Source organism: Neodiprion lecontei, chromosome 2 (genome assembly GCF_021901455.1).
Source record: "Neodiprion lecontei isolate iyNeoLeco1 chromosome 2, iyNeoLeco1.1, whole genome shotgun sequence".
In the NCBI taxonomy this organism is placed as follows: domain Eukaryota; kingdom Metazoa; phylum Arthropoda; class Insecta; order Hymenoptera; family Diprionidae; genus Neodiprion; species Neodiprion lecontei.
In genome coordinates, this window is record NC_060261.1 from 28363271 (window position 1) to 28388131 (window position 24861).

The 24861-nt window shown below is 36.2% G+C and overlaps 1 protein-coding gene across 6 annotated transcripts in view; it reads right to left on the bottom strand.

Moving 5' to 3' along the window:
- The window catches only part of LOC107226964 (cysteine-rich venom protein DIS1), an 85647-nt gene that overhangs the window by 53073 nt on the left and 7713 nt on the right, over positions 1-24861 (bottom strand). For 4 of the 6 annotated variants that reach the window (XM_046732978.1, XM_046732974.1, XM_046732979.1 and 1 more), the window contains exon 1: positions 16136-17710. The exons of the other annotated variants lie outside the window; for them this stretch is intronic. The gene's annotated coding sequence lies outside the window, so the exon portion shown is untranslated. Of the gene's footprint in view, positions 1-16135; positions 17711-24861 lie in introns of those variants that run through there. 6 annotated transcript variants of the gene reach the window in all.

Here is a 24861-nt window from a genome sequence, read left to right on the forward strand (position 1 = left end):
AACTCTTCGTGACAGGACTGAAACTACCGGGCGTAACAAACCTGGATAAACACCGCGTGTGCAAACGTTTTCATGAAAACAGCGGGTACAAGCCGTGCCTTGTAGGTTGTTTGCGTTTAGTTTACACCTTTTTGCGAGGAGTCGTAACGAAAATAAGGGAGGCTGTGAAGTCGGGTGAAAATGAAATTTATTTTCCAGACGGCAAGTTATTGTGCACAGGAAATATAACAAGCAGCGGAGCAACAACGGATACACAACAAGAACAGCCGGAAGCGGGAGCTAATTGAATCGACACCCCCGCTTCCCTCTTAATTATGGCAGTAATTACGACAGTCTTCATCAGCCTAAACAAGAGACCAGTGATTATTATAATATCACCATTGAACGAACATCAAGCGGCCCGTTTTCATCGTTGTTTGGACGCATCGGGCGTTTTCGATTCGGCATCCTTTGAGAAGTTAATAAATGAGTCCGATTTCGTTGTTGTTTGAAAAAAGTAAGCGAGACTCGCGATTTTCAACACCTAGTCAAGCTTGTTGATCATTGAAGTATTATCATACCTCGAAACGAATTAAAGTCTAGTACGAAATCAAACAAATATCTTTCGAAAATGACAGCAAATTTGTTCTTACCTCAAAAATCGTCGGTTATAAATTTTTCCCATCCTCGTGGTTTGGAAAAGTTTTCCGCACGCTGAGAACATTTATTACTATTTCATTGAATCTATCGATTCATTGCGTATAGAATTTAGCCAAGTGTCTACGAATCAAAAATTATTTGCTGTGTTAATTGGAAGAGTTCAACATTAAAACCTGTATACTAGAAAAATCTTCATCAATTTATCCTATGGATTTTACACCTCGGTTATCAAAATTTTTTCACACTTTAAGCAATTCCGGTGTTAAAATTTCGAAAACTGAAAAAAAGAAACGAACAAAAAGTTTTTCACACCGCAATGATAACACAAATTCATATGAGAAAAGTTTTCGTGTCAGATGACAGAGAAATGTGAATAATTTCTAAGGAACTGAACCATTGCGAAATTCTACCGGACAGTGTTAAATTATTCACCATCACATTTCTCACCCTTTATCGACTTTGCTTTTTCTGTGTACGTGATATATTTACTTTATCGATGCGGTTACGCGTTACGTGGTGCAAATAGCATATATATATATATATAGTAGTGAGAAAATTATGGGGAAACTGGACCCCGTAAACCATGTCATTCCGATATAAACAGTTGTAATTGAGATATTTGCATCTGTAATATCTTGCAGTGCAGGCACGTAATTTCGCCTGAAATACGGAATTTCCATCCACGTTATACGCATGACGTTTCCGTTTAAGTACGTATAAAATTATATGGGTGGGAATACGTTCGTCAAAATTGAATAGGTAGTATTTATAGACTAATTCAATATCATCACCACGTAATTTTCGTTTTGACGTCTGATAATATTTGAAAATTAACAATGAGGCGAAATCTATATTAACAATCTTTTATCAAACTATGATAAGTAGAGTGACCATCTTAATTTATTTATGAATATGACTACACATGAGCTGTCATTAATTTTAAAATTCATTCATTCATTCATCATTCATTCATTCCCGGTGTATTTAGTTAAAACGGTGTATATTGTTAAAATCAGTGTATATGGTTAAAACAGTGTATTTTGTTAAAATGGGTGGATATCGTTGAAATTATGATGTATTGTCAATAACGGTTTTTCGTCGAGGCACTATATTTGTTATTGCACTTTTAATGTTCTCGTTCTATCGTCTCTCTTTTTATATTTGCTTGGCTTTTCGAGTGTTTTAATTGTTAATTTAACAGGTATGTCCCCGTAGTTTAAATTTCCGTTATTATTTTTAAATGGTCGATTTTCGATCAGTTACTATTTCAGTTCAGAGAGGAACACCTCCGCACCTCCTTCCTCCTGGAGAGACGTAGACCACCTTCTACTTTCAAATTTGTGACCAGGTTCCCCACTCCCTGGGTCTAACCTAATCCACTCGTGCCGTGTTCATCGCGCATTTATATTTGAATCATTACAGACGATGTAATTTATTTTCAAATTTGCCGCATATCTCAATTCATCTGATTCACCATTTTATACATTATTGTAAACTTTTTGGAATAACACTTTTCACAGACAATTTCATGCGGTGAAAAAAGTTTATTTACAGCCCATTTGATCGTTTGATATTCATTATTTGGTGCGTACGATTTATCATTATGTACTACACACAGAGTTTGGCCTGAGCAATGACGTAAGATAAAACAACCATCAACATTTTTTCAAGATTAATGCCGATAAAAAAGTCCTCGCAGCCTTGCAGGTATTAACCTCGTGTTTCGAATGAAGTTTTGAGGCGTTTAAAAATGAGGAGAAAAACAAATCGAAACCGTTTTTAATAAAGTGTACTTCTATTTGATGATATAAAAAAATAAATAAATGTCTACACCCGTGGGATTCATTTTCAAACAGGGCAGTATTTTCGACATGGCTCTGACGTGGAAGACCTGCGCGTCTCAAGGTTCAAACTAGAAGGAATAAATTGTGTTTGGCTCGCAGTTGCTTTTTCGCGTCGAGACTTTACGGTCCACCGAGTGGTCCACCAATCAGGATTAGTTTACGACTATTCCCTTTTATCAAAGGTGGAATTTTCCGACGAGGATATTCGATCCCGACTTCCAAGGATCCTAAAAATTTCGACCCTTTGATAAATAATAAAATAACCTTACTCAACATTTCGTAATTTTGGTTGTTTTATCTTGTTTTCTGTAGGTTTCGGATGTTCCTGTGGCTTCACAGTTAGAAACGTGACTGAAGAAACATTTTTTTTTTTTTGTCGTCAAAGATATTGTATTTCATTTAACAAAAACGTGAACAATAAACTGGGTGACGAAGTGAAAGCAATACAACCAGTCGAATCAGTAAAACGTTTTTTTCATTTTCATTGCTGTGATATTTGTTGTCGTTCTTACTCGGTGATCGGATAATACGGGCTTTCTTCCTCTCTGCGGAAAGATCTCGGTCCCTCGAGTACCTGCTTGCGGTACAGGATTTGGTAAACTGGAATAGAATTAGAATTCAATTTGACGCGACCGACCCGAAGGGCTTCAAGGAATTGTTTAACAATTCCCGGACATTTGCCGGCTGCGGCTTTGAAAACTCGCTTGCGGTTTCGTTGCAGAGCTACAGAAGCGTCGGGGGCCTTTTCCAGTCCCTGGAAAACCACCAACGGCAACCCCAAAAGCTAGCCACTTCTGCGCGACAGACCCTTGCTAAAATTTTCCGCCACCGCAGCCCTTCACTCCCGTCATGAAGGCACTTGCTGGTGACGAAATTCAACGATATTGGAAGGAAAAAACAAGTGAGGAAAAGTCAGACAGATAAAAAAAAAAACTAATGGAATCACAGATTTTGAATTTGGCTTACTTGGGACTGTGAGATTAATCAAATAAAATATTACCTTGATTTAAATTGAATAATCGATGAAACGATTTATTGGAACGGCTGTGTGATCTGAAAAACATTCGTCGAACGGGTCGATTAATTATTTGATCAAAAAAAAAAAAACCACCATATGAAAGATGAGATTAATTGATTAATCTGAAACGCAGTCATTATACGGAAAGGGCTGAGCTGATTAATCGGAAGAACGATGAATATGTTTTCTCAAAAACACAATTGATCAAAGTCTACGATGAATCGATTAAACAAAAACACAATCACAAAACAATCTGCGATTAACTGCACAGCTCTGATTTAGCTGAAATTATAGGATTTGATCATTTTTAGCTTTATGTTTGTGATGCACCGATTTTTAACGATTTTTATGTATATGGTTTGCGAGCCAGAGAAAATGAAAATGCGAATCTCAGAAGTCTTTCTAGAATTTGCAAAAGTTTTTTTTTTAAACAGAACAGTTCTTTAAATCAATTTAAAAAAAAATGTCTAAAATTAGATTTCAAATATTATAAATCTTCTCGCAGTTTGACTTTTAATGAGATTTTGACAGATTTCGGTTGTTGTATCTATCACTAACTAAATAATACCAGACTTGTTAAAAACAAAAAAAAAAAAAAATAGAAATTTATGTTCACATAGATGTTAATACAGAGAAAGAAATGTTTAGTTATGATCGGAAAATATGAATATTTTCGTTGCGGTAGCTATAGATACAGACTTAAATTGAATTACGTGGGAGGTGTGTAAGAGTAACGGACCCTGTATTGTCAGTCAAAAGTTTCTTGGATTAGCCACTCGAGTCGGGCGCTACAATCGGGCAGAAACTAGGCGAAACTAGGCTACCCCCAGGGTAGCGCGCTGCTTTTCAGATCTTCAGTCGAGCTCTAGAAATGGTGACGAACAGAAGTGCTCGAAACAGTCGGGTAGATATCGGTTTCCGAGCAACGGCGATACGAGGGCGGTGTCCGTCATTTCGAAGTTGAACACGAGTATGCGCCGATGCATATCAGAGACGCCTGGTTCTCTACGGCGTGGACACCGAGGTGTTCATGTCACCGCGTAGGGATCCCGGTGTCTGATCGCGAGCAGATTGCACGTATCGAATCGATCACTGTTCCGGATTGTTGTCGTCGTTGAAAGAAAGCATAAACGGCTCCCGCGGCTAAATAATGAGGAGTTTTTGGTTCGAGGTGGGTCTACATGCGCGTGCTGGAGCCCCTGACGCCATGATTGATAAGTCAGCGCCGGCGGCGTGGAGTTAAAAATGTCCACGTGACCGCGTTGGGACTCCGGCGTGGGGCGCGGAATGTACATGAGCTACGTTCCGGATTTCTGGTTCCTTGATCACGAATCAAGGCATTTCGATGCATCGCGGTGTGTTAGGGCGATTGTGTGTGACACGTGTGTACGACAGATTGTAAAGAATTATGAACTTTGGAATAAAAGAGTATTTGGACAAGATTGAAAGATATCTGTGGATGTAACCACGACTCTCTGTACAATGAACCCGTTGAGTCGGTGACGTGATAGTGTCTGGGACAGTACCGGTAATTTTAAGAACTATAATGAGTTTATTCGCTTCGACTAAAATTATTTAAAGGACAATAACGCAGTCAAAAAAACGTGAAATAATTATACTTCGTCCGTAAGGTTATGCGAAATTGAAAATTTTTGCAATATTGACGTGATTGTAGTCTGGACCACACTCATATATTTTGATAATAAATTGGAATTTTTTTACGCTATTACACTTACAGTCGCCATTTTGCAATATTTTGCAACAAAGTTGGGATGGCGTGGAAATTTCGAATTTGGAAAGTTCCAAAAGCGCCAAATTCCGAAACTTTTTTTGGCAAAATATGAAGTAAAGACGTTGAAGTTTCACGAAACATCAAGTTTTTGAACGGCCTGAAATCTGACGCTCAAAGTTCCGACAAGTTGAAGTTTCGAGACTGCAAAAATGAAAAAAATTTTAAATCTGAAGTAACGAAATTCTGAACGATCCAAAATTTTCAGATCTGTGAATTTCTGGCTTGGTGAAATTTCACTACTTTGATCTTTCTTCGTTTCGGATTTTCGATATTTTTACGTTCGGAATCCTGGTTATTCTGATCTTCGATTTTTCTAATTTTTTACACCCACTCGTCGAGTAAATTACGCTACGTAAATTTTCGTAATCTTGCATTTCGGAACTTTGCGCCATCGGATTACCGACCATTCCAAGCTCTGTTGTTTCGCAAAAGTTTGATGCCTGTACTTCAAGTTTCGTCACAAAATAATTCGTAATTAAGCGTTTCTAGAACTTCAACCCGGCCCGATAATTTTTTTTTCGTGACGTCGCGTCGTTCAAATTCTCTATAATCGACCGCAAAAACCCGAATCCTGAAATTCCCCGCTGATTTTTATAAATAAATTCTAGAAAACGAGGTCAAAAAACAAGCGGTCACACTAGAATCCCTCCCGTAATCGGTATCATTATTCATTACGCATGAACGTTCAACGATTATTACCCACAGGAAATTAATTTACGACCGCCCTGACACGAGCAGGTTGAACATATACCAGCCGGTCGGGGATCCCCGGCCGGCAATTCCGGCTTTCCCGATCCCCTGGGAACCCTGAGAGAGAAAGAGAGAAAGAGAGAGAGAGAGAGAGAGAGAGAGAGAGAGAGACGGGATCAGACCGCGACGTTTTCGGTACCTCGGGCAGCGTCACGCAGAAACAACGCCTTTACTTGTGCCTTGTGCCAACGTAGAATATAAACTCGGTATCTGTGTGCGTGCGCAACACACACGCGAAATAATACACGCGGTTAGAGAAGCACGACACGTGCTGCGCGTGCGACATTACGTAACGAAGATACATCGGCCCGTGAATGTATGAAATGTATGAAGCTGCTCCCAGTTTCATGGCTGGACCCCGATTTACATGGAACATGCATTGTTACAACCGTAATTCCGCGAGCGGGCGTGCATTTTTTCGTATTAGAATCCGTAACATGAGATAAGAATGAGCGAAATCGACCGATTATTTTTCTTCACGATTAATCGAGTATCATCGATTTATTTCTCGAACTCGATCAATCGACAGATTCGATTATTTTTCTTGACAATCGATTTTTATTTTTTACTCCCATGATGAACGACGCAATGCAATAACAATTTATGTGATTAAAGTATGAATTATTATCATTTTCTTGCTTACCGAGTACCTGTTCGATGTAATAAGTGAAAGATAAATGAATGTTTTCATCTGAAATTGAAGAATATTTTTGCAAAGTAAAGATTTTTTTTCAGTCGAATAATTCGAGACTTAGTGAATGAATCTTGAGAAAATTAGAAGAATCGTCATGTTTTTGTGAAAATCTTCAGAAATTTAGTTCTGATCGAACTTCCAAACAAGTGCTTTATGGAAAAAAGTTAACTTTTGAGAAGAGGTTTAAAAATTTGACGAATATTACCTAAAACACTCAAATCACAGTTATAATTTTCACTTTCGGCTAAGTACATTCAGTTCAACTTTCTATTTTTCAAGTTGACAATTGTCCAATTCGAGAAATTCGATTTTCGGCACGTCTGACGGACGTCCTGCTCCGCCTCTATTTTGCAAGTACAACGTTACGTACGTAACTCGTCTTCGCGTATACACGGACACACGCATAAATTACGAATGCGTTTATAAATATAGAGGCACAGCAGCGTGGGCGAGTTGCGAAAAAATACAGAATAATAATGAAACAGCGAGTAGACAAAATAGACGGAATAAGAGAGAAAGGTAGACGTAGAGTATGAGAAAAGGTTTACTGTCCTCTCGAGGATCTCTTCTAAACACATTATGCATGAACAAGAGGCGAGTCATCGTTCGCGTTTCGCTACATTTTCTGCGGCAGAGACGGTACGAATTTTTTTTTTTATTTTTTTACCCACTTTACGAACAGTCAAACAAGAATCTAACATTTTTTTTTCCACATCACTCCGTTCAACTTCAGACTTGCGGTTGATACCTTCTTTTTTTTTTCTTTTTTTTTTTTTTTTTCATTCCAATTTATTTCGGCCACGTGATAAGTGTTAGCGATTCTCTCAAGGAGATACAATCCGAGTAGAAACTATTTGGGACGTGGTATACAGGTTCGAATACTCTCGAGTCAAAAGAGATCAGGCGTCGTTGAGACAACAACCAGTGCGGAATGTTTTAAATTGAAGGCTATTTATTCACGTTGACACTCGAACGATTGAAACGACGAACTTGTTCCCTCGACAAAACTAGCTGCAGAATGTATTATATACAGTGCATCTCTGGCTCACTCGGCTGCACAATATCGACGGATTGATGGGAAAAGTAATTGAATCGCCATCGGCAGTGGCAACTGAGTTGTTATGCTCCGGTATTTTATTTTAATTTTAAGGGACTTGGGTGGCCGGAAATCGATCGGTTATTTTAGTCGTTTTTTTTTTTTTTTGGATACGATTCGTACGTTCGTGAATTAATTATGCTCATAAGCTACAGAGAAATATAAAAACGAAATATTCTTGAATTATAAATAAAAACTTGAATATCAATGCTCGGAATCGCTTTAACAAGGTTAAAAATTTAACAGATTTAGAAGATTTTACTGTCAGATGACTGATTTTATACGAAAGAATATTTTATACAAATTCACACGATGAATAATTTACCTCAACTTTCAGCACGCGGCCGTAAAATCGACAGTTAATTCGAGGCGTAAATTTGTTTTAAGCAACTACGTAACGAACAAGTCATGGTGTTCGGTTGTGGTGAATAAAAAAAGTCTCAAGATCTTTTAAAAACTTTTGTCAAACGTTTTTGCAACTCAATGGTTTATCGTTAAGCTTTTAAATATTAGGAAGCGTCATTTTCACCGTAAAAATAACGAGTACGTTATACGACGGTCGCAAAATCGCAAAAATTATCCGGATTTTCGAAAAATTCAATCGCCAAAATTTTTTTCCTCACACAAAGTTAAACGCGATGATAATATTCGTTGATATCGAACCTGGCATTTAGATTCCGAATTAGAAACATGAAAAAAGCGAAAGCTTTAAAATTACGTGAGATGAAAAAAAAACATCAGGGGTACTCCAAGAATTTCTTCTGTCAAAATTTATGATATTGTGTTACAGTTTAGCTCTTCACGAGGAGTAAGAGATGGATTTTTTCATAACTTTGGATCATCAGATACTGAATTTGGTGCTAGTAGCTACAGCAATGAATATCACTTGTGTTTTACAGATTGACGATTGCCAGATGTCACGACTTAATTGCCGATCGAGAGTAATTACAGCGTGAAATGCGACCGAAATAAATACAATGTCAATTGTGGGATGCTGAACTTGAAGATGATTGGAGGAATAACGCTGAGCACAACAACCACGAAGTGAAATTATTCACCTTCGACATCTCGCCTGCCTTTTCCACTGACCAATACAGTAAATCCAGTGAATGAATAAGAAATTCATTTCGAAACTTGGCAAAGAAAAGTATAAAGCTGCAAAATTGAATTAGTTGTAACTTTGCTGTTGAGTTATTTGAAGGGAAACACGTTAGTTTCAAAAACTACCGTATCATTGGTGAAAAGGAGTATCTAAAACGAAACAAATGGAATTTCAAAAATTATTTCCATTTAAACTTCTCGGTGTATCAGTGTAAAATTTTATTCACAAAACTGAACGTGATATGGAAACAAATTCATCGATCGTAAGAAAAGAAAAATCTTTAGTTATCTGGATCAATCTGAATATTGATCCGCATTCATAAAATCAGCGAGACGTGGGTATCGTTGAAATAACGGTTTATATATTCTCAGAGTGACACGAAAATTTATAAATGGTAATAATTTATTTTCTGGTTGTTACAACGTTGGATTTCACTTCTTCTTTTTTTTCAGTCAACTATACATTCATTCGCTTAAGTAAGGCCGTGAAATCAATTTATTGTAACATCGACGTGAAATTATCGCGACAATCGTGAAAAAAAATGTAGTCGGAGTAACCGTGATAAAAAAAGAACAGTACCTAAAACATTAAAGATTTTCTGGTCAAAGTTACAAAACTAAGTTTCACTTCATATCCAGGACTATATTTTTTGGGTTATAACCGTAAAGTAACCGCAGCTGGAAATTTCTCTCAGCGTGGCGTGTTTCAGGAGAAAATTTCGCACGAGACCTCGCTCTGTAAAAGTAAGAAAAAACAGCCCTCTTGATCCATCGGCAAGGTTTTGCTCGTAGCAAGGTATATATATATATATATATATATATATATATATAAGTGGAGATTCAAGAGGGACTCTGGCAGGGATCCAACACCCCTAGAATCACCCCTAGAAACATGTCTGGCCTAATTTTCTATAGATTTATGTATAAAATACCGAGCCAATTCCTGACGTTTGCCCCCTTTTAATATTTAGATGATATGTATGCCGCGTACGTATCCCAACGAATCTGTAACCAAAGCGTGTTTTTCGTACCGTAAATCTCTGAAACTCGGCCAAATTTCCTTCCTCATTTCTCCATCGATATTCCGAGTTAAGATATCGCTAATTAATTCGATACCTGAATAAGAAAGGATTTAAAAAAAAAAAAGGAATGCAACTAATTTAAGTAACTGCTATTGCAGTGCGGTTGAAAAACTTGCTTTCTTTCTCACGCCAAGAGTCAAGTAATATATACATATCCATGGGTCGTTACATAAAAATTTTTACCAATACTAATCAACCCTCACGAGTAGTTTTGATTTCTTCACTGACTTTTTCATTTAGTTTCTTAACATACCTACGATTAGTTTGGTTTCTTTTTCTCAAACATTCTTAAGCCAGTTTAATCTTGCGATACTGGGTTTTCAATATTCACCTACGATTTTCTTTCATCTAATTCTTATATTTTTTGCAAAAATTTGTTAGCATCAAAACGGTCGCGTGAGGCTGATTATCGCGAAGTGGCTATGTTTTTTTTTTTTTATTTCTTTACGAATTTGAAAGCCTTTAAGCCGTTTTATCAAATTCATCCAGTCGCTGTTTGATTCATTTCTATATCAACTTGAGCAAAGTCTGACCGTAATCATTCAAACTTTGCTTTGTATCGTTTCATGTGATTTGCATAGTTATACTTAAAAATATGTCGAATTTACTTGACAAATATCTTAATTGAAAAACCTAATTTTCATACACTTCGAAACTCAAAATCGCAACGTGTCAATATTCAAAACTTTTCCTACTTCTCATGACTTGGAACGATTACGGAAATATCCGTTATCAGAGAATTCGTTAAGTTGAGAACTGGAGAGGTATAAAAAAATTTGAGAGATTGAAAGAACATCGAGTAACCTAAAATCAGAGTGACCCTGTTTTTCCATTAGATTATCAGTTTCCCTTGTATTATTGCATTCGCAAATTTGGGTTAATCTACGAGCAGAATATCGAGCAGCGAATAGGACTGAAAATTAATTTAAAAGAGGGTGTGAGAGAAAGAGGCGAAAGGGAATCACCGCGAGTCGTCTGTCAATCAGGAACGTAATTATAAAAGCCAATTAAAAGTTCGGAGTTAAATGATAATCCGGCAGGCCGTGAGTATAAAAGTCGTAAAAAGTACCTCGGAAGCGCCGGTTTCCAGCTAGAAAACTAATTTTCATTTTCTACCCGGAACTATGATTTTCGATTGTGGTAAAAAATGAAAATATTTAAGGACCGAGCGGTAACCGGAACTAAAAATTTCTCCCAGTGTACAATATTTAAAATTTCTAGGTCAATCAGACATCTGCTTCCGTCGCTGCTGGATGATTCGACGAGATTTTGTTTCCTTTGTAGGTACGCAACTCTGATCGAAACGTGATACTTTGGCGAGTATGTCGGAAACGTGTAGCATTATACCGGTACAACATCCACTGCAGGGAAGCGGGAAATATTCGCATGCGAAAACAACCCTCGGCTGTGTTTCCAGTCGTACGCAGTTCATTTCGTACATATTTGCGCAAGGTATTCAACGGACCCGAACGGATATTTACCACGTTCGAAAAAAGCGGTGCATAGCAAAACAAACGAAATTGAAAAAATACTTGAACGGAAAATGTACCGCAAAATTGAATGAAGGAAAAAGAAAGAACAAACAAACTCGATTCATGGAAATACGTGGAAATTTCTCACTACCGTTGTTTGTTTCTAGAATTTCACACAAATTGGAAATTTCACGGGAAATTTCGATTTTCAAAGAAACGTAATTGGCACGGAGGTTTTTCAATCATTTTTTCAAAGATTCCTTATCTTATATTCCCGTGAACGTGAAATAGATTTCGATGACAGATTAAACACAATTAAGATCTAACAATCAAGGAAGAAGACGTTTTTATATGGAAGACAATAAACGCAATTTTCATAAACGAGATAAATTTTGGTGTATAATTTTGTAGTTTCTTTCTGCTTAAAATTCGGCAAATATAATTCGAACTCGGAAAGTTTTTTTTAAATCTCACTCATCGTCTGAAAAACTTGATCGAATTGAATTTATTCGTCAGATTCATTTCATTTGTAACATCGTTTCGCGAAACACCGATTTTGTAAAATTGCCGTTGACGAGTCTCCGATTGGTAAAAAATCAATCACGCCAATTACAGAGCTGAATTTCATTCAATCGAGTGAAATAGGATAGAGCATAAAACTAAATTGTCGCGATTGGAAATGGACATTTAATTTCTATCACAGTTCTCACTCTACTCCGATTCTATTTTGTGATTTAAAAAATCGCAGGTTTCTTGTTAGAATGTTTGACAGGCTTCCAAAATCGTGCACAAACTTCACAGATAATATGATTCGATTGAACCTTCGTGAGAATTGTTTGTAATTATCGTGTTTCGCCGGATCCACATCCGAGGCCAAAAAATTCGCTCCATACGACGCGTAATACATTTGCCTTGATAAATATTCATCGCTTTTACTTCTGATGTCCTGATTCAAATTTCCCCAAGATTAAAGAATCACGAAACGCGTTGCGTTTCTCCTGATTTCTTTTTCGTTTTTACAATCCAGCTTTTACAGCGGCGTCGTTCCGCTGCTGGTATATATATATATATACTTTTTTCCCGCAAAATGGAAGGAAAAATGTATAAATCTAGAATCCAATTACCTGTGACGAGATTTCGCATGCAGTTTTGTAAGGCAAATGCCAAGCGATTCTCCCCGAAAAAAATTTCAAAAGTACAATTTGGCTGTTTTCTGTTGAGTACGGAAAGCTTGCAAGAAAAAAGACCCGTGAGATTATTTACTCAACCGTTAATAATAATTCCTCCTGGTTTTCGTTATATTATATTATATTTCTGATCTGTAGAATATAACTTATCGTAATGATGTAATTGGTGCAAAATACCGATGAATCATAGTCACTTTAATTTTTATATATTCTCAATATAAAACTCAGCGTAATTTATGTGATATAATTCATCGTGCGCCAGTTTTCAATTGCAATGTAATACTAGCTGATTTAACAACCGCACGTTAAAACGATGTATCGTTATTTATTTATTACTTCATGCAGCTGTGTATTATAAAATTAAACAACCGTGAATTCGTAAACAAAACTGATTTCATCCAATTTTTTTTTTTTTAAATAAAATCGATCTTAGAACTTACATGGAATTCGAAAAAAAAAAGTTAGAGAATCGGAAAGTAAAATTTTTCATAAAGAATTCAATATTTCTTTACGAGGACCGTTCAAATAATCATACAAATAAATTCCCTCAAAAAAAAAAACAAAAAAAAATTGCGGAGGACATTTCGAAGATACCGAATATTTATCTACAAAATTATTTAATTCCTTTCGATTTGAAATTTTTACCATCATCCTACGTGTTTAAAAAAAAAAAAGATCTAACTTAGCTCTAAAAATATTCAAAGATTTCAAATTAAATATGTTAAAATTTGAATTTTTTTTTTACAGCTCTTTTATAATTTTTCAAATCAAAGTTGGACGTTTCGCAAGAGTTTTCTACTGTTTTTCTCTCTCTCTCTCTCTCTAACCTTTTTCGTCTGGCAACACGACAAATAATCTGCGGAGAAATTTTATTTCGCGTAATTGAATATCACTAACTCTATTTGCGCTTTCAGTATAATAATTAAATAGACGCAGCGTATCTACGTCACCACCCATCATACCGACATTGTCTAGGCAAATTTGAAAGTTCGTTAATTATATAATATCAGTCGCCGACGAGCCTGCAGCGTCGTTATCCTGTTTGGTCTATCGTTAAGGGCTGAAGCAAACTAAATTTATACGTATAATATTACACGTACAATATCTCAGAGGTTTGCACGAACACTAGCGCTCGAATAGTATTTTGCCGGTAAGAAATTCTTTATTATTTTGACCCATCGTCATTCTAATATTTCTTTATGTTCTGGCGAACAAGAGTTGACTTTCTATAATTACGTAGAACATCGAATTTCCTTCGATAAAAAATAGCATCGATTTTTATGTAATTTATATTTCTTTGCAAATAACCCGATTACTATCTATGTCAAAATACTTTTCAGCGCTACTGTACCTATGCATAGAGGGGTATAATATTATCATCCCTCGTATAAATCGTCGATAATTAAGCTAGATTCGACGATAATATTTAGGGAAGCCTGTTAATTAAGTCGCGAAACAGCTCGGGGAGCGGAAACTCTTTAACGATAATCACTGGGCTTAAAACAAAATGCTTACACAATTTCACCCCCGCAACGTTTATATAAAAGCCGATGTGCAGATGTGCCTAACGCATTTAGCATAATTGCAACGTTTACACATGCAATTTATGTACATTAATACTTATATACTTATCACCTGTGTGTATAATACAATGTAATTACCGGTCAATTTCTTTGTTTTATTTACGACCTTTTTTATTATTATTATCATTATTGTTGTTATTATTTTATACGTGTGGAAAATTCCTTGCCAACTTGACTTACGTTTGGCTCTGAATCCGATACACGTTTTTATTTATAAATATTTCTCTCATCCGCAGCAGATTCGTTTTGTGTAATCGTTATTTGTTTATAAATTTTGAACGATTCAAAGAAACGCCGCTTCGAAATATTCTGCGAAAGAATAATAAGCGTAGAATATTCTTTGCTAATTAGTGACGGTCATTATTGAACCACTTTTAGAATTGGAATAAATTGATTATATTATAATGTTTATTTGCTTAAACTCAAGACACTTTATTGAGTGTAACTGAAATCGTGGAATGTTAATTGATTTCGACTACGTCTTTCAACTGTCTGTTATCGTAACTTGACACCAAGTTTTCGATACATTTTTAACAATTTTTAACAAGGAAATTCGAAAGGTTAAGAAAATGTGAGAAATTGAAAAAAGGTGAATGAATTGATGAAATTTTTTTTACTACATTACTGTTATTATCTATCTTTCTACATTACTGGGGTAATTATATTGCAGCTTGCGTGCAAGTTCTTTTGTACTTGCATTAAAAGTTACCTACTGAAATTTCAGTCAAATTGCAGACACGTAATGAAAGCTCGTTTGATTCATTACGGTCGTGTATTAGCGTGTTCCCAATTTTTAACAAGGGAAAAGCACGGCTGTTTCATGAAATAATTATCCTCTGGAAAATAAAACAAACAAAATTGCTCAATAGTGGTTAAAAATGCTATAAAACGGAGAATATAAATCTAGGAAAAATTAAACGCGTGATTATTATCGTTTGAAATAAAAATTTCGTTTAGCCCCTGAATTATTTAAGAATTGCAATACTTTGGATGTGAAACGAATTCACAGATTTTTAAAAATAGCTTTACGGTGTGTGTAGAAATAAATGCACAAATCCCATTGTTTCAAAGAAGAAAGCGAGATAGAAAAAAAAAACCTACAACGTGATAGACAGTTGAATTTTTTTTTCTCCTGATACACGGGGTGTAAAATTATTCTCTGTTTCTTCAGACGAGAATCCCAATTTTTCTGCCCTCTCTGTTCTGGGTCGAGCAGAATTTTATACGAGATTGGGATTGAACTTGATGTGTTTCTTTCACCCGAGAAGTGACCCCTGAGTTGTGAGCCTAAAAAATATACAGGGTCATAACTCGCGTTCCATTCGGTGAAAGGGGTGCAGTCGAGGAGTTTGAACCCGTTCCAAATTTATCTCAATTTCCTTTGGGAATCTTTATTGCTTCGAGAATATAGGAAAAGGAGAAACAAGAGTTTTTACTCAAGGTTTAGAAGAGAGAAATACTTCGAAAACTGTAAACATGAAGCAACCCAACAACTTTCGGTAAGATTTTCAGGTTCTAAATTTTCAGTTGGATTTGTTAAGGTTACAGAATAAACTCCGTACTTTTCAAATTTCGACCTGCGCCGATAAATGTATTTCAAATTTGGAGAGATCAGACTTTTTTCAGAATTAAATCTACACAGGAAGTGCTGAAAATTAGAAGATAAACGTTCGATTCGAAAACGCAACAAAACTGATAAAGAAATTGGACGATGACACCAAAGCTTTATGACACTAAAGCGACGTGAATAATCTGAAAAAGCAGATATCGAAATTAGATAGTAGAAAAAAGATTGACGAGAATAAAGAAGGTTAAAAGAAAAAAAATTACGGGAATATGGAGACAGAGTTGAGAGATAACGAAATTTGAAAACTCACCCTTGCAGACTATTTCGGAAAATTATTCCCGATAAAATTTCATTAACCGGGACTTCCTGGATCACAAAACCCGACGGCTGTATCTCTCACTAAACTGTTTTACGATTAGTACCAAATATCTATTTCTCCGAAAATTTTCCACCACCTGTGTCTGGTTCGATCATATTCAGTTGATCGTGGAATATCAAAATTATTTATACCCGCAGTTGCAGGAATATATTGAGTCGAAATTCGAGCTTGTTGCTATTTCGGTATATTCACGGTTCGTTTATTTCTCCTTCCCCCCGTTTGCACTCTTCTACTTGAATAATTTCCCTTATTTCCTGCCTCGCGTGCTCTTGTATTTATATTCTATCGTTCTCACTATATTATTCACCTCCTTCTGTTCTTTATCTTCTATCTTTCTTTATTTATCTAAAAGTCCTTACACCGGTAAATTTTTCATCAACTCTTCCAGCTCGCTTCCTCGCTTTTCCCTCTAACAGGGAGATAAAGCGAAAAATTTCAAAGCTTGTTTCGACGAGGTTTCATTGCTCGAATCCGTACCACAAACTTTCACTCGACGACGATATTTTTCACAAAAGAAAAAAAAAAAAAAAAACAAAAAAACTCAAATTTCAATCACAAACCACGCTGCAATTATCCAGTTAAATAATTATCCGGGGTTTAATTTTTAACGAAGTCAAAAAGTCACAGGGAAGAAACAAATTTCAATCACCGATTTAATACGTGAAAGCTTCTCTCACTTTCGGTACGTTGATTGGCACAGTTTCGGTTAGTCTTGAAAACAATCCGCTCTCTTATCTTCTGATTCACTTTGAAATCCTTTTCGATAATTCGCATAAATCTCAGTGCGGCAAATTACAATTAACATGAAATATTTCCAACAAATATTTCCTCCAGCTCAATCAATAATTTCTCCGAACGTTTACTCGTTCCATATTTTTGCCACCCATTTTCTCTCGTGTCAATGGCGATGAGCTGTGTATAAAAAATCCCACGTTCCCCTCACATTTTCCCCTGTTTCCGTTCTCGACTTATTCCTCTTCCTCTACTTCTTCCTTTCTCTATTATCACACCTCGGGACTCAACGATCCGTACTCACGTCATTCTCCGCTTCGTCTAGCACCGTGATACATTTTTCGTACACTGCGAAAATTCTCTCGCACGTGAGTCGGTGTCGGACGAACAGAAAAAAAATAAAAGAAAATACTAAGCACACAGAATCGACGCTCCGATATCCAGAATTCGAAATTCAAATTCTCCCGCCGCACTTTCTCCTCACCTTGAACGATTTTATCCGCCTCACGCGATATTCGGACGCTGCGAATTTGAAGAAAATTCGCGATATCGTATTTTTCCTTGGTTATAATCGTACGATAATTTTATTCCTTCAACCGCTCGACGACTTTTCTCCCTTTTTTTATTTTCTCTCGACAATATTATCGAATTATCGTTACTTCTTTCCTCTCCCACAGCCTCGATGGCTAAAACTGGAGTGTGCAAAATAGCAGCCGAACCGATCCGATCCGTGCTGTTCGGCGCCGCAACGCGTCTGGCAGGCCGATGAACGGAGAGCAAGTGGTTCAATTTCGCGGGACGCGGACGGGCGTCGCGACGCCTTTTGCGCCGTCGCCGTAGACGAGGCTCTGGCTACATTCAGCCTTGTCTACTGACATAGAAATGAGCAAACATACAGGGAATTATTTATGCATGTGCTCTAGCCACGGCTGGAGACGCGTGCGTGTACAAAGTGAGAGAACGTACGAGACAAAGTAAAAAACGAATGAATGACGTGAGGAAAAATTGATGTATTCGGGTTACTTGCGAAAATGAGAAACGACGACGCGGACATTCTTGCTTGTGTTAAGTTACTCGGGAATGAAAATTTAAACGGTTCTCAATCGAATTAAGTCGAACCGATGGAGCAATTAATTTCATTTAAATTTTACACTTTCATGCATAATTCAGATACGGTTGAACAGATTTTCTACAAAATGGAAACGGTTTTGAGTCAAATTAAGTCAAACCGATGAAGCATACTTCATTTATATTGGTTTATACGTTTGTGAATTTTTACATATTTTGATTCACAGATGCTGGACCGATTTTTTCTCAAAATCTAGTCACTTCTTAGTTGATAATGAGAACAGCTAAAAATTGACCGAAGGTAGTCGAAGATTATTTCGTGCACTTGAATACATGGCCAAGATATGGTGAGAAGTCAACTTTTCATTTCTGAGGTGGTTAAAATAAGTTTCAGTATCGGGTCCTCAATGAATACAGTTTACAGGTTGATGAGAATCGGTTTATTGGTACATAAAGGTCGATAACAGCGATCAATGATCGTAAGGATCCTTAAGCCTGCGAGATATTGCACAGCTACCAGAGGTGAAAGAGCGTATCACAATTTCTTCAAATGAGGATAAATCGTCGATCGTAGATCGTACTCGACCCATTTTCTCACCTTCTTCCTTCCATTTCGCTCTAGCACTGGGGGTGATTTTCTCATGCGTCAAGGCTTGGCCAGCAGATTCAATTTTGAGATGATAAACTTGTGATTTAGCAATAAATCTATCGTTGTTACCGAAAATCCAAGTCAGATGATCTACGGTGAATTCGTTCGCGAATAAAATGAGCTTTCGTCAAGTTTTCGGTGAAAAATTGTAAAACAATATTGTATTTACGGAGTTTGTCACTATAAAAACATTGTCTTTGCAAAGTTGATAATTAGGGGTTTCAATTTTTCACTTCTCTCGCATGGTGTTTTTAAATTAAACTTATAGGTATGACCGGAACAACTTCAGAGACACTTTGCAAGTCTTAATTTAATCACGTTTTTGTTCCAATGGTTTTTCGACTTGAATTATCGTCCCATACATCCCTGAATTATTTCCAGCCCAAAAATTTTCAACTAATAGTGAAAAAAAAAAACAAATCTCTCACGTACTTCTTTTAACGTGAAATTTCGAAAAATTTGAAAGTAAATGAAGTGACGAGAATTTCAAATTTTTTTGTCGCCTTCTTCCTTTCATTCTGTTCTTTCTATTTTCTCACACTTTAGGTGTATATTTGCGCAAAGCTAAACACTCGGCCAAGCTCAAGTTGGCCTTGCAAGCTAACCTTTAGCTAAGTACGAATACAGCGGACTCGAGCCGTCGCGCCTTTGGAGAGCTTATGGAAATAGAGAGGTGGGGTTAGAGTTTAGAGTTTAGACAGGGCGAAACAGGGAGTTGAGTTCCAATTCATAATTCGGGCCGGAAGCCGTCTGTTTTATACAGTTTACAACCGTTTAGCTCGGACTCTTGACTATGCAGTCTGTATTTAACGCCTTCGTTGGTTAGAAACGGTACATTATGTCACAAGGGAATAAAGTCGACTTTTATTCCCGTGTTACATATCGGACTTTATTTCCGACTCAACTCTGGCCGCGATATTTATTTGAAAATTGGGAGTTTTAAGTTCGCCTCAAATTTCCCGCAAACGCGTTTTAGGGAAAAAGTTCCACTTTCGTCCCGGTTTTGAGGTCAAAAAAGTTAACTTTATGGTTGAATCGGGGATAAATAGAATTATCACTATCCCCAATTTTTTCAGACAGAAGTTTAAGACTTATTTTCTTCACTTCAAGTATTTGCAAGAAACGAAAAAAATCGGTGGGCATAATTTTCCGGAAATGTCCGCACATAAATTCGAATTATATGAATCTCGCCTGCATTTTGTTTCTTGTAAGTTATCGTTTCGTCGGAAAATTAAAATCAAGGTGTAGTCGATGAAATTGGTGAAAAAATTTTTATTTCGGGTAATTTAAGAATCAGGTGTTTCAAAATTATACGTAATATTTTACACATATTTTTTTCAGATTAAACTAACTCGAGATTTTTTTTGAAAAATTACACTATTATTGAAACTCTCGCTTAGGAAAAAATGTTCGATCATTGCGATAAAGCTTCCGTGTTGAAAAGAGAAATTAGAATAATGTTTTTCAAAGTTGACCCGATTTTTGAACCGATTCAATTACTTCTTAAATGTTGATTCCAACAAAACAACATTGTCTTCGATGACATCTGTTCGTCTCGTTAATTTTACGATTCTTCAAGACACCGAGTTCGTTTTTACACATAAAGTTTTTATATCCTGATCCACGGATCATTTGATATTCCGCAGAGCTCGAACCTAATGTCGTGTACAACGGGTGTTTACTCAAGATTGTAACACGTCATTTTATTTGGCGTACAACGCGCGCATAATTAGCGGTCATAAACGCGCGACGAGATTCAAGGGAATCGAATGTGTCGACGTAAAAGATACTCGTAGACCGGATCTGATGTATATCTAGTGTAGCAACTATAAAGCGTTTGTCACAGAGGCGATAAGATAGCGGTTACCCAATTAACGCACCTCGCACATATCTAATTACGATCAACGTCTTCGTTAGAATTACCATTCCGCTATACCGTATTGTGTAATTTAGTCTGAAGGCATAATTAAAGAGGAAAGGAAAAGAGGAGAGAAGAAGTAAAAAGTAGAAAAAGTTAGAATAAGAAATGCGAAGAAATTGAAGCGGAATCGAATCCTTGGTTTAAATTAACAATCCTGAATTTATGCACGAATGAATATTATTATTATTATTGCTATTCAATTGGATTACAGTCTCTGTAATATTCGAGAAAATTATCAAAGCGGTATCTATAGAAATGTTACTTGCGTTATACAGAATACAATTCACTCGACGGCAAATCGTCCTACAAATTCAAACCAGTCTTCCGGTACAAACAACACAAAGCGGTTGGCTTCTGGTGATGAATGAAATGTTTTTGAACACCGTATATAGGGTACAATATTCATACAAGTGTATATATATATGTGTGTACTCTACAAAGTACACATCACTTCGCTTATGGGTTGAGCTATTGTATGTCCAAGCAAGTAATTATTAAAACTCATTCGTCGTTCCGCTTTACGTTGAAATTTTTTCATTCGCATTTTCTCGTTATTCTTGATACTTTTCATTGTCCGTGCGCAAGGTGAATTTTATTTCTTCGGATTTCCCTTCGAGCGAAAATATCTGCGAGGAAAACAATTTATTGTATTATTGTACGTATAAAAACATGATTATTATTATTATTATTATAATGGCAAAAATGTAAAAAAAATATTGATATAGTTAACCGAAATCCTAACTTGGACAAAGACAATTCCAACAGAAACCCGAATATAATTGAATCGTTGAATGCGTTGTTGTAAGAATTGCGTACAATTGTTTACAATTTGATGTGTGCTACGGGCGAGTTTCCAATTTTAGGAATTCGTATCAGATGTTTGCTTTTCTTCTCGGCATTACGTGTGTTTTGTTGACAGCCCTCCTGATGCGCTGTATTTGTATTTCGATGATTAATTACACAAGAGCTACAACCCACCGATACATTATCAATAAATAAAAGATTCTCCCCGATGCAAATTTGATTTGTTTTATTTTTGTTCTCACGAACAACAGTAGGTAATTAGTTGTAAGTGAAAGGGTGATGTTATAATACTGTAGCAAACATTGCGTGGTAAACAAAATTTACCCACAGCGTGGAAAGTATTTATTTTATTTATTTATTTATTTTTTTTGCGTCTATCAAACAATTTGCGCAGTCAAGGTAAAATTTTCAAGAAAGACAATCTTTTTATACGTGAAAACTTTTTCCCATACAAATACAAAAAATTATATCCAAACATGCTGCGTTAAAAACATTCATTTATTTATTTCTTTTTGTTTTTTTTTTTTTTTTTTTTATTTTAACCATGTAAGATTCGAGTAATTTTTTAATTATACGCGATTCGCTTTACCGGATTTTTTTCTAGGTATTACATATCTAGTGACTTTATTCCCAGAAATTTGTGAAATGTGACTCAACTTTTCATTGCAGTAACAAATTTTTGTACCATTTTATTTTCCATGAAAAAATAATTGCTGTTACAATGCTCATAGAAAATTTTTCGATTCAGCGCAATGATTCCTACAACGATAATAAATATTTTCGCAAAGAATAATCAAATTCTTTCCAGACATTCCGAAATAATTTTACATAATTTTCGTATGCTTGGGCATTCACAAAATCGCATAATCTTATCGGTAATTTAAACGTTACTTTTCGAATAGTTGATAAATTTTATTGAAATATCAATTTCATTAACGGTTACAAAGTTTTCAAGCCAATTTAAAGCCCGAGTATATACTCTCGCGTATTTATCGGAAATTCGATTTTCGCCGAGGCTTTTGCCTATGAGTTTCTTGTTTACGGTATAAGTGATTTTCCTCTCACCCCCTCGCAATTTACGGAGAGGGAGTGACAATTTTGCGAAATACGAAGGGTCGACGTGCAGATACATCTACACGTATATTCCTACTAATATTATAAATGCGAAAGTGTGTTTGTCGGTTTGTCCTTTGACGCAGCAACGGAGCAACGGATCGACGTCATTTTTCTCATAGAGATAGCTCAAGAGCCGGAGGCTGACATAGGCTGTATAAGTTATTGAAAATGGGTTTCGTTAGTTGAAAAAGTGTTAAAAATATGATAAATATGTTGTCTTTTGATATGGAATTCCCGTGGAAATTTTTAACGTCACCGCGAAATGGCGGGTATAGCGTGGCCTACCTTACCATCCGAGCCGTTTCAACTTGAGTTAGCTAGATGGCGTTGTCGGCGAGTCAGCGCCATCTTAGTGGTACATTCACCAGATGGCGTTTATCTCTCGCGATTGAATTGGTCTGTTTCGAGTGTACCTCGCGATAGATGTCTAACACAAGATATTGTTTCGACGGTCAATATTGTACTACAGTTGCATTCGTATTACGTGTAAATAATTAAATCTTCTACGTTCCACACGGTATATCGATGGCTACCAAGCTATATATAATCGGTTTATGGAGTCCGAAAACATATTCGAAGACGACTCGGTTGAATCGGTAATAATTAATCGATTGTTTTGTGTATGTTTGAAACAGTGCATCGAAGAACAAAATTTCCTAAATTTCAGTACGTGGTCCTGATAACGGAGGAGTTTATATTTCATCCAAATTTGATCTACGTCAAGTAAGAATATTCATTTATCTTTCATTTATTACGGCAAATCGATACTTGGTAAGACGTTGATAATAATCGATACTGTATTGCGTCGTTCGTGTGAGTGAAAAAGAAAAATCGATATTGCGGTAACATAATGAAAAATAATCGATGTAACATAAAAACGATTATTTTTTACTATTCTTACCAGGTACATGTGTACGAGCGTATGCAGATACACAAGGTGCGATGTGGTGATATGCGTCGTATTTTCACACAATTTCGACCATACCCTCGATAATAATAAGCGTCAATCAATACGGCTCAACGTGTATGTTATATACAATATAGATACGTATATTATGTACATACGATATGTATAGCAAAAGGCCGGGCGACGGTCCGACGTTCCGCAGACACGCGAGCAAAAGAACCGCGGAAGAACCGTAAATCATCGTTAATCGGTACCGTGATATTGTACACCTTCTATACATCGACTAATAACCGCGTGTCAGCGGCGTCGGTCGCATGAAAGGAGAGGAAAAAATAGGTGAAAAGAGAATATCTCACCTGTGTAAGACAGGCAACTGTCGTTTCGTTTTTTATTGTACGATTATTGGTTTTGTTACTTTTTTACGACATCCAAATCGTCCGAATTATCGTATTTTAATTCATTAATACGCTTTCTGAAATGTTAATAAAATTTAAGTAACTAACGTTGAAAGTAGTTGGATAGGAGTGAAATTTTTTTGCGTTGTTGGGTCGACGGTGACACGAAACATCGAATTTTGATTAACATACCCAATTTCTCAAGACGACATTATTCCATTCGAGTTATTGAACTTCGTTTTTATCCTGATTTAAATTCCTCGATTCTTTGGCATCGATTAAAATTAATTTGTTCTCGTATCTTGAGCTATTTTTGCATGATTTATCGGCGCGTTCTCTGATCGTAGTGTGATCCGTTTTATTGCGACTGAGCTCCTTCGATTATAATCGAGGATGAGAATTATCGATGATTGGCGAAAAGAAGATGAGAAAATTAGGGCAATGTTTAGATTTGTTCAAGGTCAGGTATAAACTATTAGTCGATGATTGAAGAGGAGAATTAAATAAGACATTAAATAATTAAATGCCATTTCCTCGAGAAAAAACAAAAAAAAAAGAAATCACTCTCTTCACATAATATTTGCCTTGGCACGTACATGCTTTCTGAGGCTGTTTTTCTGCTTTTCTGCTTGCTTTTTTTTTTATTGCATTCACAGCCTTATTTAATTCTCCCCTTAATTTTTGCACAAGGTATTCGACAGAAGATTTGAATGCCAATATATCGTAGATTTACGTAGAATCTCAGGCTGCTCAACAACGATGAAAATTCAATTACGTGAAATAACGCTGAGTAATTTTAAATCAAATTTCACAAATTCCGTAGATATCAGTGAAATAAGGTCCGGTTTGTTTTATATCAATTTATCTTGGAATTCTTGTGTTAAATTACGTCACGGGCTTCAGATTTTTCGACAAAATTTTATTACTATTAAGTATATTGCGAAGAGAAAAGCAAGAAAATTATGAAACATTCCTTCCGTTTCGTTCCAAACATATATTCGCAAGTTTCAAAAGAGTCGACAACTTTGGCGATATGAAAAATTATCAGATAATTGTGCACAAGGT